This window comes from Petaurus breviceps, unplaced genomic scaffold (genome assembly GCF_028583685.1).
Source record: "Petaurus breviceps papuanus isolate PSGF00001 unplaced genomic scaffold, PetGlider_PUasm1.0 90752, whole genome shotgun sequence".
Taxonomy (NCBI): Eukaryota; Metazoa; Chordata; class Mammalia; order Diprotodontia; family Petauridae; genus Petaurus; species Petaurus breviceps.
Genome location: NW_027187336.1, coordinates 10,416,625 through 10,429,284, shown reverse-complemented (window position 1 = coordinate 10,429,284; position 12,660 = coordinate 10,416,625). Strand labels below are relative to the sequence as shown.

Here is a 12,660-nt window from a genome sequence, read left to right as displayed (position 1 = left end):
TGATGCTATAGGGGCGGCCAGGTAGCACAGCGAGTAAGAGCACTGGCTCCAGTGTCAGGATGACCTGGAGATCGAATCCTGGGCTCAGACACTTAGCACCCACCCAGAAACACCTGGCCATGTAACCTTGAGCAAGTTACTTAACCCCAATTGCTTAGGGGTGGCCAGGTGGCTCAGCGAATAAGAGCACCGGTTCCAGTGTCGGGATGACCTGGATCAAATCCAGGCTCAGATACTCAACACCACACCCAGAAATAACTGGCCGTGTAATCTTGAGCAAGTTACTTAACCCCGATTGCTTTAAAAAAAAAAAAAAAAAGAGTGATGCTATGGAATAGAGGAGGTGAGGTGGAATTGCCTTCATTAGATGTTCATAGTTTTCCTCAGTAAAGGAGGAAGCTGAAGCTTCTGTTGTAATTATGTATAGGGGTGAGTTGGAGGAGGGGACTTCAGGAGAGAGGCAAAGGTTGGAAACAGTTGCAGTGGATAATTAAATAAGCATCCAATAAGATTAAAGTAGAAAGAATGGCCAGCTGATGTAAACTGTCTTTATTCTCCATGTGCTTCCCCAATGCATGAGGCATATTTAATGTAGATGCCTCTTGGGGGCAGGACACATTTTCTAAGCTTCAGTGGCAGAGAAGCCTTTGAAAATCTCCCCATGGGGCTCTGTGATTTTATTCCAGTCTAATAAATTCATATGGGACAGAAAGGTCTATGGCTCCAAGTTGCTATAATAGAGATTGAATGAACCTGGCATGGGAGTGGCAGGTGTGATGACTTCATTACCAAAAACCTCTGAAATAATCATTTTTGCCAGAAGAAACATCTTCAAGGGGGTGGTGATGGTGTTTGAGGGGAAAGTGAAGTTCAGCCTACATGTTAATTAATGGCTGGTTTATTTATTGTTATTGCCAGTTGCAGCAGTAGTGTAGGGTCAAATGAATACTGTCTATTGTCTGTCCTGCATAGCTGTTTTCACAGAGTCACCCCTCTAGCCTTGAGTTTGGGGCTCCCGGTGGCTTTTAATCACCACTGATCGAGGCTGAATTTAAATGTTTTCTTGGTGTCAAAGGTGCAATATCTCATTATCTTATCCCTGAGCTCTTCCTCCTGGTCACCACCTGATATTATTCAATTGAAACTTATTTTTAGCTTGAACAGTGGTGAAAATGTACTCAACTGAATAATCCAGTTTGACCTGACTTTCTCGGTAAGATTTTGACCTGCTTGAGTTTAACCCAGGGATGGGACAGGAATTTGTTGCATTGAGTTGTGCACCAAAAAGAAAATAGAATTTCCATTCAAGGTCCTCCCAGAAATATGGGAAGAGACCCAACTGAACTTTCTGTGATCAGGCCTTGTAATAATTTTTTCTTTCCTCTTATTTAATAGAGAAAATTGGCTTTGGTGTTGACTAAAAATTGAAGCTTAGGTCTCTTTAGTGTATGTTTGTTCCTTAAGAGATTCTTAGCATTTTTTCCTTCCTACTTCACAAAGGAAATGATTGGAAGTCAATTTATAAGGAAAATGGAAATTTTAAGCCTTCTACTCTATTAAGAGCTCTTGGGTAAATTGTACTACCTTTAGTAGGATTATCGCATAAGGTTCTGATTGATAGAAAAAATATTCTATTTTCCTTTCAGAATATCTCACTTTTGAAATGGCATCAAAGTAGCTATTTTAACTGATTCAAAAATGGTATTTTAATGTGATTTTGAATATAGTTGAAATACAGGCCTTTGACTCTAAGAGTCTCCACCATACAATAGCAACAGACCATCTATATTTCCAAAAAGTGGCACAATCTTGCATATTTTCCAAAGCACTGGAATGGTATAAAGGCATAGAATTATTAATTTAAAAACATGTAATGGTACAGCTTATATTTGTAAACATAGCCATTAATTTCTCAATAGCAGGCATATTTTTCATTTCTCTGAGTAAGATATACACACACACACACACACACACTTAAAATGCAGCCTGTGGCACTGTATGTAATAAGAGTATATAGAAAAATAAAATATAAAGGGAAAAGAGAAGTTATTCTAACTAGTTTCTTCAAAAATAGGGAAAATCTGCAATGATTTTTAGTTACAAATTATGTTTTCTTCATGCTTTGATTTGGTATAGTACCTTGCTTCTATCTTCTTATGAAAGGAAATGAAAAAGGCTTTAATTATTTATAATAGCATAAGAGTCAGCATCCCCTTTCTTTCAAACCAAGGCTGTTGGTGAATACATTATTTCTGGCATATGAATCAATTTCTTTTACCACAGCCCCTTATCCTGCCACCAATGAGGACTGCTACTGGTGCCATCTTAGTCCCCAGCCTTCTACAATCTCCAATTAAATGGAAACATTCACACCTCCACACTCTACCCTTTTTGTTAACATAACATGAAAGTGGGTTGGTACCCTGGCCTACCCTTTGCAAGGGATTAGCAACCTCTAATACTAAGTCTCATCTTAATATAAGTCTATATGTGTAGACATGTGAAGCTGAAATGTATTTAACTAAGTTACATTGTTAAAGTGGCCAATCTACCCTATGCCATAGATTGTATAGGTATTTGATAGATCACAGAATTGTTTAAAAGTTTCACCAAATGGATTTACCCCCCCCAAAAAAAAACCAAACTCCCCCTAAATACTAGAAAAGCCATGTCCCTCCTTGACCCATTTTTTTTCACTTTGAATTTGGTTCAAATTCTCTTTGAATGTATTTGTGATTTCTAGATTGTAATCTTATGGGGCCGACACTTTTGTATTTGGGGTTAGCATTGTAGTGTGTCTCAGTGTGCCTGTTCCGTGGCTTTACAATCTAAAATCCTGACTTGGTCATCTTAAAAACTTTTATGTTCAACACTGAGAGTTTCTCACTGAGGGGCTGCTAGGTGGTGCAGTGAATAGAGCACCGGCCCTGGAGTCAGGAGGACCTGAGTCAGTTCAAATCCAGCCTCAGACACTTGACATACTAACCTTGTGACTTTGGGCAAGTCACTTAACCCCAATTGCCCTCCAAAAAAAAAAAAGAGTTTCTCAGTGCATGTTTGTATGTGTATGTGTGTTTCTCTCCTTTTCTGTCTTAGATTTTGTCCATTTTTGGTACCCAGATTGTGAGTCTGATTTGTGATGAAATATTTTTCTCCCATTTGAATGCCCTCAAAATCTACCGCAATAGGACATTATTACAGACTGAGGAGTAAGAGGATGAGCAGTGTCCCCTTCGGACAAGCCAAGATGGAGCCTCTTGCTTCTGTGTTCTCCAATTTGCATAGGTACCTCACTGGTCTTTGTTCTCTTGGCGGTTTTCCTCCAGTGCTGAAAAGGCTACTTCTGATAACTATATTCAGGATTAAAGAAAATCCCTAACAAGGTTGAAAATTATTCTGAATAATATTTTCTTTCTTTTTAGCTGTCTCCGTAATGAGGTACAGCGCCTCTGCTTTTGGGTTTGCTGTAAGTAATTTGACATGTCCTTTTATGCTGCTTTGCCCCATTATCCGAGCCATGTAACCTTGCCATGGACTCTATAAATATGGGTGGTCAGGATGCAATAACTCACTTGGAGAAGATCAGAAATAGGGACTATCTCAACACAGTATTCAGAATATTAGTATTCAGAAATGCTAAATACCTTAGTATTTAGTGATAGAATTGCTTTTGAGACCATATTCCCAGCCATACAGTGCAAGTGTTTTGATATTTCACTCTGGGCAGGTGAACATCTCTCATTTAATGACAAATGCTTACTTTTCTGCAGCCAGTTTCTGGGATGTTTTAGGATTCAGCTTTTTCCTGAGTTCCCTAAATTCATCATAGGTTTGAAAACTATGTTAATTCAACTGTCCTCTGGCTGGGTGTGATTTCTGCCTCCCCCCCCCCCCCCCCCAATAGGATGACACTTAAGAGAAAGATTAGGTCTGATTTAGGGTGGGCTCTAAGTCACTTCCCAGAGGAAGTATATGCTTCTGAAGGCCTAACCCCTATTTGCTTTAGACTGAGCAGGAGTTTTTAAAGCATTTTGTGTATTGGAACCCTTTGGCAGTTTGATGAAGCCTGTGGACACTTTCTCAGAACAATGTTTTAAATGTTTAGAACAAAATAGGATTACTATTGAAATAAATTATATTGAAATAGAGTTATAAAAATATTTTAAAAGAAAAAATAAGTTTATATGCCCCAGTTTCAGAGCCCCTGCTCTAAAACCTAGTTTAAGGAATGCTGGGAGCTATTATTTAGGTTGTGGATGTTATTTACTAAGGGGAGGAAGTAGGATAGCTACACTGTTCTGAAAGCTTCATTTGTAAAATAATTGGGGAAAGGAGTTGTATTTTTCTATAATTTGACCAGATTAAAAGAAATTCATCAGATGAAAAGTGTGACCTACAGGAAATAGGATGTAAAGGGACTCACTTAAACACTACCCACAACATTGAGGTTTCTTGTTTTTCCCCCTCATACTCCCCTACATAGATATACCTCATTCTCAAATCTATTTTCTCTCTCCAATAGAGGAGCTTTAGAGCACATAGAAAAAATATTCCCAAAGGCCTTCAGCAGGGATGTGCTGAACTTCACCTAAATGATTTAAGTTGTATTAAAACTAGATTCAGTGTCTTTGGAATCACTGTAACCCCTTTATTCTTAATATCTCCTGAGTGCTGGCAGCTAGAGAGCATACAAACAGATCCTGCTATATATAGTTAGTTAGCACAGATGCTGATACCTTTTTGATGATGGTGGATTAGATGTACAGGGTTCTTGAATCCCCAAGCATTTACTATTGTGTGGTAAATCAGTGGTGATTTAAAAAAAAATGGATATGAAGTCTCCTTTCCCTGAAATTAACTTGCTAAATGTTCTCAGAAAAATGACCTTGGAAACCACTGACTCTCTTATTTCCCTCCTCTAGTTTGATGCCATCTTGGATGTTTTGTCTTCGGCGATTGTTTTGTGGCGCTACAGCAATGCAGCGGCTGTACACTCTGCACACAGGGAATACATGTGAGTATATCTTAGCTCTTTTTAGACTGTGCAGCTGCAAACTGCAGAACGGTGGTAATCAGCTGTGATCAGGTCTACATTAGTGAGCACAAAAAGGATGGTTACCAAGGAACTTTGCCCTATAAAACCTTTATATCTGTAAGTAAAGAAGCACCTTGAGGTTCTTTCAATGGTATCAGGTATAACATGAAGTTGCTATGACATTTATGTATGCGTGTATGTACATATGTGTGTGTATTTGAGTATATTCAGGACTTGTTCCTCTCCTGGTAGAGAGCTGGGATTCCTTTATATGATAATGAATCCTCTCATCCTTGAGTCCATTATGCTATTGTTTTTTTAATATGTGATTGACACAGAATTATAAACTTCTTAAATAGAGCCTTTCTTTCTCTCTGCTGTTTTATTCTGGTTTGTTTTTTTTTTTTCCACCCACTAAGATAAGTCTCTTACTGTTGGGGGATCCTGGAACACTCATAAGTGATCTTCTCTTTTTCTACTCTCATCCCCCCCCCCCCCCCCCCCCACTGCCCTTCATCTATCATGTCCTGCATTCACTCTCTCACTCTCTTACCCCCAACTTCTGTCACATGACTATGTTTTTCCAATTTCCATATTAGTTAAGTAGCAAGGGTTGCCACAGAAGTCTTTATGGTGGCTAGTTAGTTCACACCTTTTCCTTTCCTTGTCTCTTCTGTTCTGATAACAATGTAATAAAGGAATATATTATAAAGCAAGAACATACTGACTTTTTCTTCTGAATGTACACCTAATATTGTCATGGTGGTACCACCAACATCCTGACTCTTCAACTGGGATTTCATGTTTCATGTATGTTACATTTCATGTTTCATTCATTCTTTCCCTATAGTCACAGGTACTATTAATTTTAAAGGTAATTCAACAAACATTAGGTGTCTCCTAGGTACATGGCACTGTCTTAGGTACTGGGGATATAGGAAAGGATATGACACAGATGTTGTTTTTAAAGGGCTTGATGTCAAATTGGGATACGCATGTTGGGGGTAGGATGGGGAAAATATGATATGAGGAAAATGTTATAAGAGGTCCAGGAAAACTATGAGAAATATGAAAAGGAAAAGCTCACTATCAAGTTGTAGGAGGGGAGCATCAAATTGTACTTTGAGAAGAGGATAAAACCAGAGGTAGGCCTTGAAGAAAAAGAGGGACTACATATTGATTTAAAAATTAAAAAAAAAACAAAAAAAAATCAACAAGAGCAAGAAATATATTTTTCAAAATTAAGGTTTAGTAGATGCAAGAGATGGGAGAATTTTTAGCACAGTACAAATATCTAAAGCATTCCTTTCTTTGCTGGAATGGAGTGAAATGAATCTATTCAAGGTATGATTTAAGCTAAGACCCAGAGATAGGAGAGGACAAGATTAAAACAAGGGATAGAGTTGGCTGGAATGCAGAATGTACATATATACATACATACACTCAATATATATATATATATACACACACACATTTATACATACATATACTCTCTCTTTGTCTCTGTCTCTCTCTGTCTCTTTCTCTCTTTCTCTGTCTCTCTCTCCCTGCCTATCTATTTATCTAGACATGAGGAGTAATAATGTGATAGGTATGTGAAAAACTAGATTGGAGTCAGATTATAGGGGGCCTTGAATGCTAGGATCAAGAATGAATTTTTTAGTCAGTAAGTAATTAGCTGAGGAGTAATATGATCAGAGAAATGCATTGTGAAGGTTATATGGGTAGTAGTATGAGAAGAGTTGGACCAGCAACTGATAGTACAATAAGGATATTCACATAAAAAGTGAATTGAGAGCAAAAGAATGACCTGAACTAGGGTAGGTTCAATGGGAATAGAAATTTGAGGATGGATAATGAAAGATTATAGAAGTAGAACTGATGTGGCAATTGATGTGTGACCTTGGGCAAGTCACTTAACCCCAATTTCCCTACCTTTCCCTCTCAAAAAAACAAAAACAAAACAAAACAAATGATGTGGCAAGTTACTGGTAGTCTGAGATGAGGAAGAGAAAAGTCAAAGAGGATTCCAAGGTTTCTCACCCAGGTGACTAGAAGTGCCATAATTGTCCTTACGTTGATATATTTACTTGAGTTTTGCAACATTCTACATAACACTTCTGGACTACAAAACACTTTGCTCATTATATCCTCATGAGGTAAGTATTATTATTATCCTCATTTTATTTGAGGAAACTAGGTCAGAGAGTATGATTCGCTAACAGTCACACAGTTAGTTTTTTCTGAATCCAGGACACTACAAAAGGGTCAAGGAGATTTGGAATAGGGGGAAAAAGTAATTAAATTTGGTAATAAAATGGTTGTTAGGAAACTTGGCCTTAGGCTTCAACTTCTACAACCTCAGTTTCCTCATCTGTAAAATGAAGAAGTTGAATTAGATGATTTTTAAAATGCTTCCTACCTCTAAAAATGATTAAATGATGTAGAGAAGTTAAGGGGGAGAATAGAAAAAGAATTATGAAAAGAGCATTTTTGTTGAAGTGGGGACAGAAATCAGATTGCATGGGATTGAGGAGTGATGAGGTAGTGAAATGATGTCAAAAAGCACAGACTGCTCTTTCTAGAAGTTTGGCAAGAAAAGGTAGAAAAGAAATAGGGCAATGACTAGTAGCATTGTCCTAGGAAAGGTTTTTTAGTCTAGAATGCTAGTCTTTTGATAGGCTTCTTAAGGACAGGAACAGTTTCAGTTTTGTCCTTAAATCTCCAGCACCTTGTATGGTACGTATTAGACAAGTGATAAGTGCTAGACACTTAGTAAATGTTTTATGATGGATTGATCAGAGTAGAAAAGAACTGAATATTCTGTAGGCAGAGGTAAAGAAGCCATTAGAGAATAAGAGATTGAGAGTACATGGGAGAAATTGTAAACTAATCAGACTTTTAAATAGTAGAGGAAAACCAAATTGCCAAATGAAAATGAAGAGTTCATGACAAATCAAGAAGAAATAAAGGCATTAGAAAAAAAAATTAGGACAATAAAATGACTAACAAATTAGACTGATAAATACTTATAAAAATAACCAAATTAACAGAACAAAGAAAATGAGGATTTAAATAACCTATTCCAGAAAAAGTAACCCAATAAACCATAAAATAACTCTTAAAGGGAAAAAATATTCAATATTAGTGTACTTAAAAGTAAATTCTAGCAAACATTAGAAGAGAAATGAATTCCTATTTTAAAATATTTGCAAAAAAATAATGAAAAGAAGACTTCATATATGCCTATACCCTTTGACACAGCAATACCACTATGAGGTCTATTTCCAAAGATGATTAGGGAAAAAGAAAAAGGACATACAGGTTCTAAAATATTTATAACAACTCTCTTTGTGGTGGAAAAAACCTGGAAATTACAGGGATGCCCATCAATTGGGAAATGACTGAACAAGTTGTGGTATATGCTTGTGATAGAATACTGCTGTGCTGTAACAGGAGCTCATTGATTTTAGAAAAACATGAATAGATTTGCATGAAATAATGAAGAGTGAAATGAGCAGAACCAAGAGGACATTGTATATAGTAATAGCATGTTGTTTTAAGAACAACTTTGAGTGACTAAGTAATTTTGACTATTAAAAATACCTAAATTAATTCCAAAAGGTCTATGAAAGAATATAATATCTGCATCCAGAGAAAGAACTGGTAAACAGAAGTATGTATAGAATGATTTTCACATATGTACATTTTGTGTCTAATGGTAGCTGTCTCTAGGTAGGAGGGCGGAGGTGAGAAAAGAAAGTTACATACTTATTATATATTTAAAAGGAATAGCAAGTTGTACATACTAAACTTGCAGTTTCATGTGTAATTATCTCTTTTATTCTACTATATTAGGGAAACACTTGATTTATTTCATAAATTAAAAAATAAAATATTTTTTTAAAGGGGGCTTTGACAAAACTCTTTCTATGAGATATAGTCCTGATACCTAAAAAAGGAAGAGCTAGTTCAGAGAAAGAAACTATAGATCAATATTGTTAATAGTTATGGATATAAGCATAGGGGCTGCAACAGCATATTTAAAAGATTATACAACATACCAAGTTGGATTTATATCAGGAATAGTTATCTTAACATCAGGAAAATTATAAATGTAAAAGATCATAGTAATAACAAAAACTATAGGATTATATAAGTAGGGGAAGTTTTTTATTTTTTTATTTTTTACAAAATACAACACTGATTTTACTTAAAAACTTTAAGAAGTATGAATAAATAGATTGTTCCTTATTATACTAGATAATATCTATCTAAAATTAGGAACTAGCACTAACTATAATGAAGAAGTTTTAGAGTCCATTATAATAAGAACGGAGTAAAGCAAGGATATCCACTGTCATTGCTGTTAATTGATATAATACTAGAAATGCTAGCTATAGCAATAAACCAAAAAAAAAGGAATTGAGGAAATAAGTGTAGTAAATAAGCATACTATTTCTAGCATATGCCCTAATGATATGAAAGAGGGAAAGGACTTAAAAATACAAAAATATTTATAGAAATTTGTTGTTGTTGTAGCAAAGGCCCTGAGACACTGGGGATGCCCTTCAGTTGGGGAATTACTGTACAAATTATGGTATACAAATACACTGGAATATTACTAAACCATACAAAATTACAAAAGGGACAGAATCAGAGAAACCTGAAAAGACTTGTATTAACTGATGCAGAGTGAAACGATCAAAATAAATAGAACCATTTATACAATAATGACAGCATTTCGAAGGGAAAGCAACTATAAAAGATGTAAGACCTATGATCAGTGCAATGACTATTCATGACTCTAGTAGAATGCTGATGGATTATCTTGACAGAATGGTAACAAAGTAGCATTGGGACATGAACAGAATGGGACAAGCATTTTTAGATACAGCCAATATGTAGATTTGTTTTGCTTCACTACACATATTTGTTACAAGAAAGGGCTTTTATTATTATTAATATTATTTTGAGGGGGAAAAGTTAGGGGAGATTGTGGAGATAGTGATAATGATAGTTAAGAAACAGAAATTTAAAAAATAGAAAGATAAATAAGGTAAGAAAGATAAACCATTTTTTAAAATGAGCATAAGAAAGTTTGAATGAGGACATAGACCAAGATGACAGTGTTGGAACTATTATGTTAAATTTGAAATATATAGAAAAACTTAAGCAAAATTTAGTGGAGATTTTCAACTTCAAATGCAGTATTTTTTCCTGTCCTTTATACAAGGAAATCATTGTGTTATTGATATTTGTCAAGTTCATAAGCATAATATAAAAGAAAAATTTTAAAAAGATGTATGAGAGATATGGGAATGGAGGAAATAAGCTTTTATTAAGCACCCACTATGTGCCAGGCACTCTACTAAGTCCTTTACAATTATTATCTTATTTGATTCTTACAGAAACTCTGTGAGATAGGTACTATCCTAATCTCCATTTCACAGATGAGGAAACTGAGGCAGACAGAAGTTGTTTCTTGCCCAGGATTTCATGACTAGTAAGTGTCTGGGACTGAATTTGAGTTCAAGTTTTCTTGACTTCAGGCCTAGTGCCCTATCCATTGTCTTACCTACTTGCCTTTTTGGGATGGTCAATGGAGCAAGATAATGGCAAAGACAGAAAAGGATGGGATAAAAGGCACTAGGGGAAGGTTGAAGAACTGATAAAAATGATTATATGACCTTTTTAATGTAGTCTTCTGAGTCTAAAATAAATGACATCTAATCATAGGGATTTTAGGTCATTCTCAAATACGTTAATGCTTTTAAGTATGCTTGAAATCATGGTATTCAGATAGTCAAGGAACCACTGTCCATAGATATGCAATTAAAATTGCTTGTGAGCAGCAGTAGAATTCATTGTGTTAAATCTGAGTTTGTATGTATGACAACAGAAGGTCTTTGATACCCTGATGTCATAGCTGGGCAAGTTACTGTATCATCCTTTGGTTTCAATAAAAGTACATCCAACCTATTCTGGGAGGACATTCCTCCCAGACAGCTGGTGGCTTGTATTATCATTGAATGGAATCTAGAAAATTTGGACACTCCCATGAGCTAACACACCTTACACAGTAGTGGTATCAGTAAATATCTTGAAAGACAAATATTTCCTTTTCTCTCTACCTTTGGCTCCTCTTGGAAGGAAGAACCTTCAAATATAGATTATCACCACAGTTGACATTTTTTTCCAGTTGTTCCAACACCCTCCGTTGGCACCAGATGTCCTACCTTCTTGTGTAATTTCAGCACCAACTGAAATTTGGAAGGGAATAAGGACTAAATCTAATATCTTTGTTGTCTTAGCTTCCTTTAAGATAGTGTTTTCAGTGCTCATTTTTATAGCACATACACTAAAACTAAAGTTTTCAGTCTGACTACATGAGGCATCAATTTCAGCACTTTGATGTACTATTTATTTATTCTGCATACTATTTATTTAGAACCTAATACACAGAAGTCAATTTTAGTAAGAGATTTCCCATCTCTGGAAATGGTCATTATGCCTTTTTCCAGAGTAAACCTAAAATGATTATGGGTTATCAAAAAGAAAGTGATTTAAACCAAAGTATTTTGAGAAAAAATAATATTTAAAAAAGGGTAAAGCAACAGAAAATATGTAGAATCTCATCTTATGTAAAGCTTACCATTGAGGCTGAGAAAAATTCTAAATTGCTAGTTATAAATCTTTTTGAGAGAGAGAAGGCAAGATTCAACATATTAGTAACTGCTGGAGCTATAATGGCACTCTTTTACAAAAGATTAGGCTTTTGTGTGTTGGTTTGAATACCAGATATTGTGTCTATTTGGAATTATTTGTTGACAGGCCAAGCATAATTAAGACCATATGTCATTTAGACTGAGCAGTTGGTGTGTAGTTGGTGATGGGTTTGAAGGATGTGATCACCTTTTAGATAGTCTGAGGAAAAAGAATACTAGCCTAGAAGTCAGGAAACTTGGGTTCTGATATTTGAGTCTCGCTCTGCTGCTAATTAACTGTTAGATCATTGGGAAGTCAGTTAACCTCTCTGCACCTCCATTTCCTCTTCTATGAAACTGGATTAGTAAGATCTGCATGATAAAAGTTGTTATGTAGATAAAATGAGAGAAAAAATATCAAAGTACATTAAAAATGTTTTGCAAATGAAAGGTGGTATATTGCATTATCTTTTTATTATTGTTATGTGATGGTCTACCTTTGATAGATAAATAAACTCTTGAGAAGAGGAAAGGTTTTCCTGAAACTTTGTCCATGTCCTCTTAGAAAACTGGGTCTTTGAGAAAATATGTCCTGGTTAGTAGTTTGCAAAGGATTTTTTACTTTGAGTAATCATGTTTCCTAAAGAAATCCATAAATCCACGTTTACATGATATGGTTATATTATTTTAGGGTGAATTCACTCAGTGTTTTGTACTGCCAACATGGCTCTTAACATCTTATGGTTCCCCTGATGAAGCCAGTTGGAGGGATAGTTGAAGGTTAGGGAATTAGAGACCATTTGTTTACTCCCAAAATGTAAGATGCCTCAGCATTCAGCGGTTTGCTTATGGTTCTTTCTTCTTTCCTATACTTGAAGCAGGTAGGCCTGGGCGCTCTCTCTCTCTCTCTCTCTCTCT

The 12,660-nt window shown here is 35.8% G+C and overlaps 1 long non-coding RNA gene across 1 annotated transcript in view; it reads left to right on the top strand.

Annotated features, from left to right (window-relative positions):
* Window positions 1–3,428: 3,428 nt before the first annotated feature.
* Window positions 3,429–12,660, top strand: part of LOC138146066 (uncharacterized) — a 71,362-nt gene continuing 62,130 nt past the window's right edge. Inside the window, exons 1-2 of the long non-coding RNA XR_011164376.1 lie at window positions 3,429–3,466; window positions 4,923–5,014. This is a non-coding gene — a long non-coding RNA (uncharacterized lncRNA). The remainder of the gene's footprint in view (window positions 3,467–4,922; window positions 5,015–12,660) is intronic.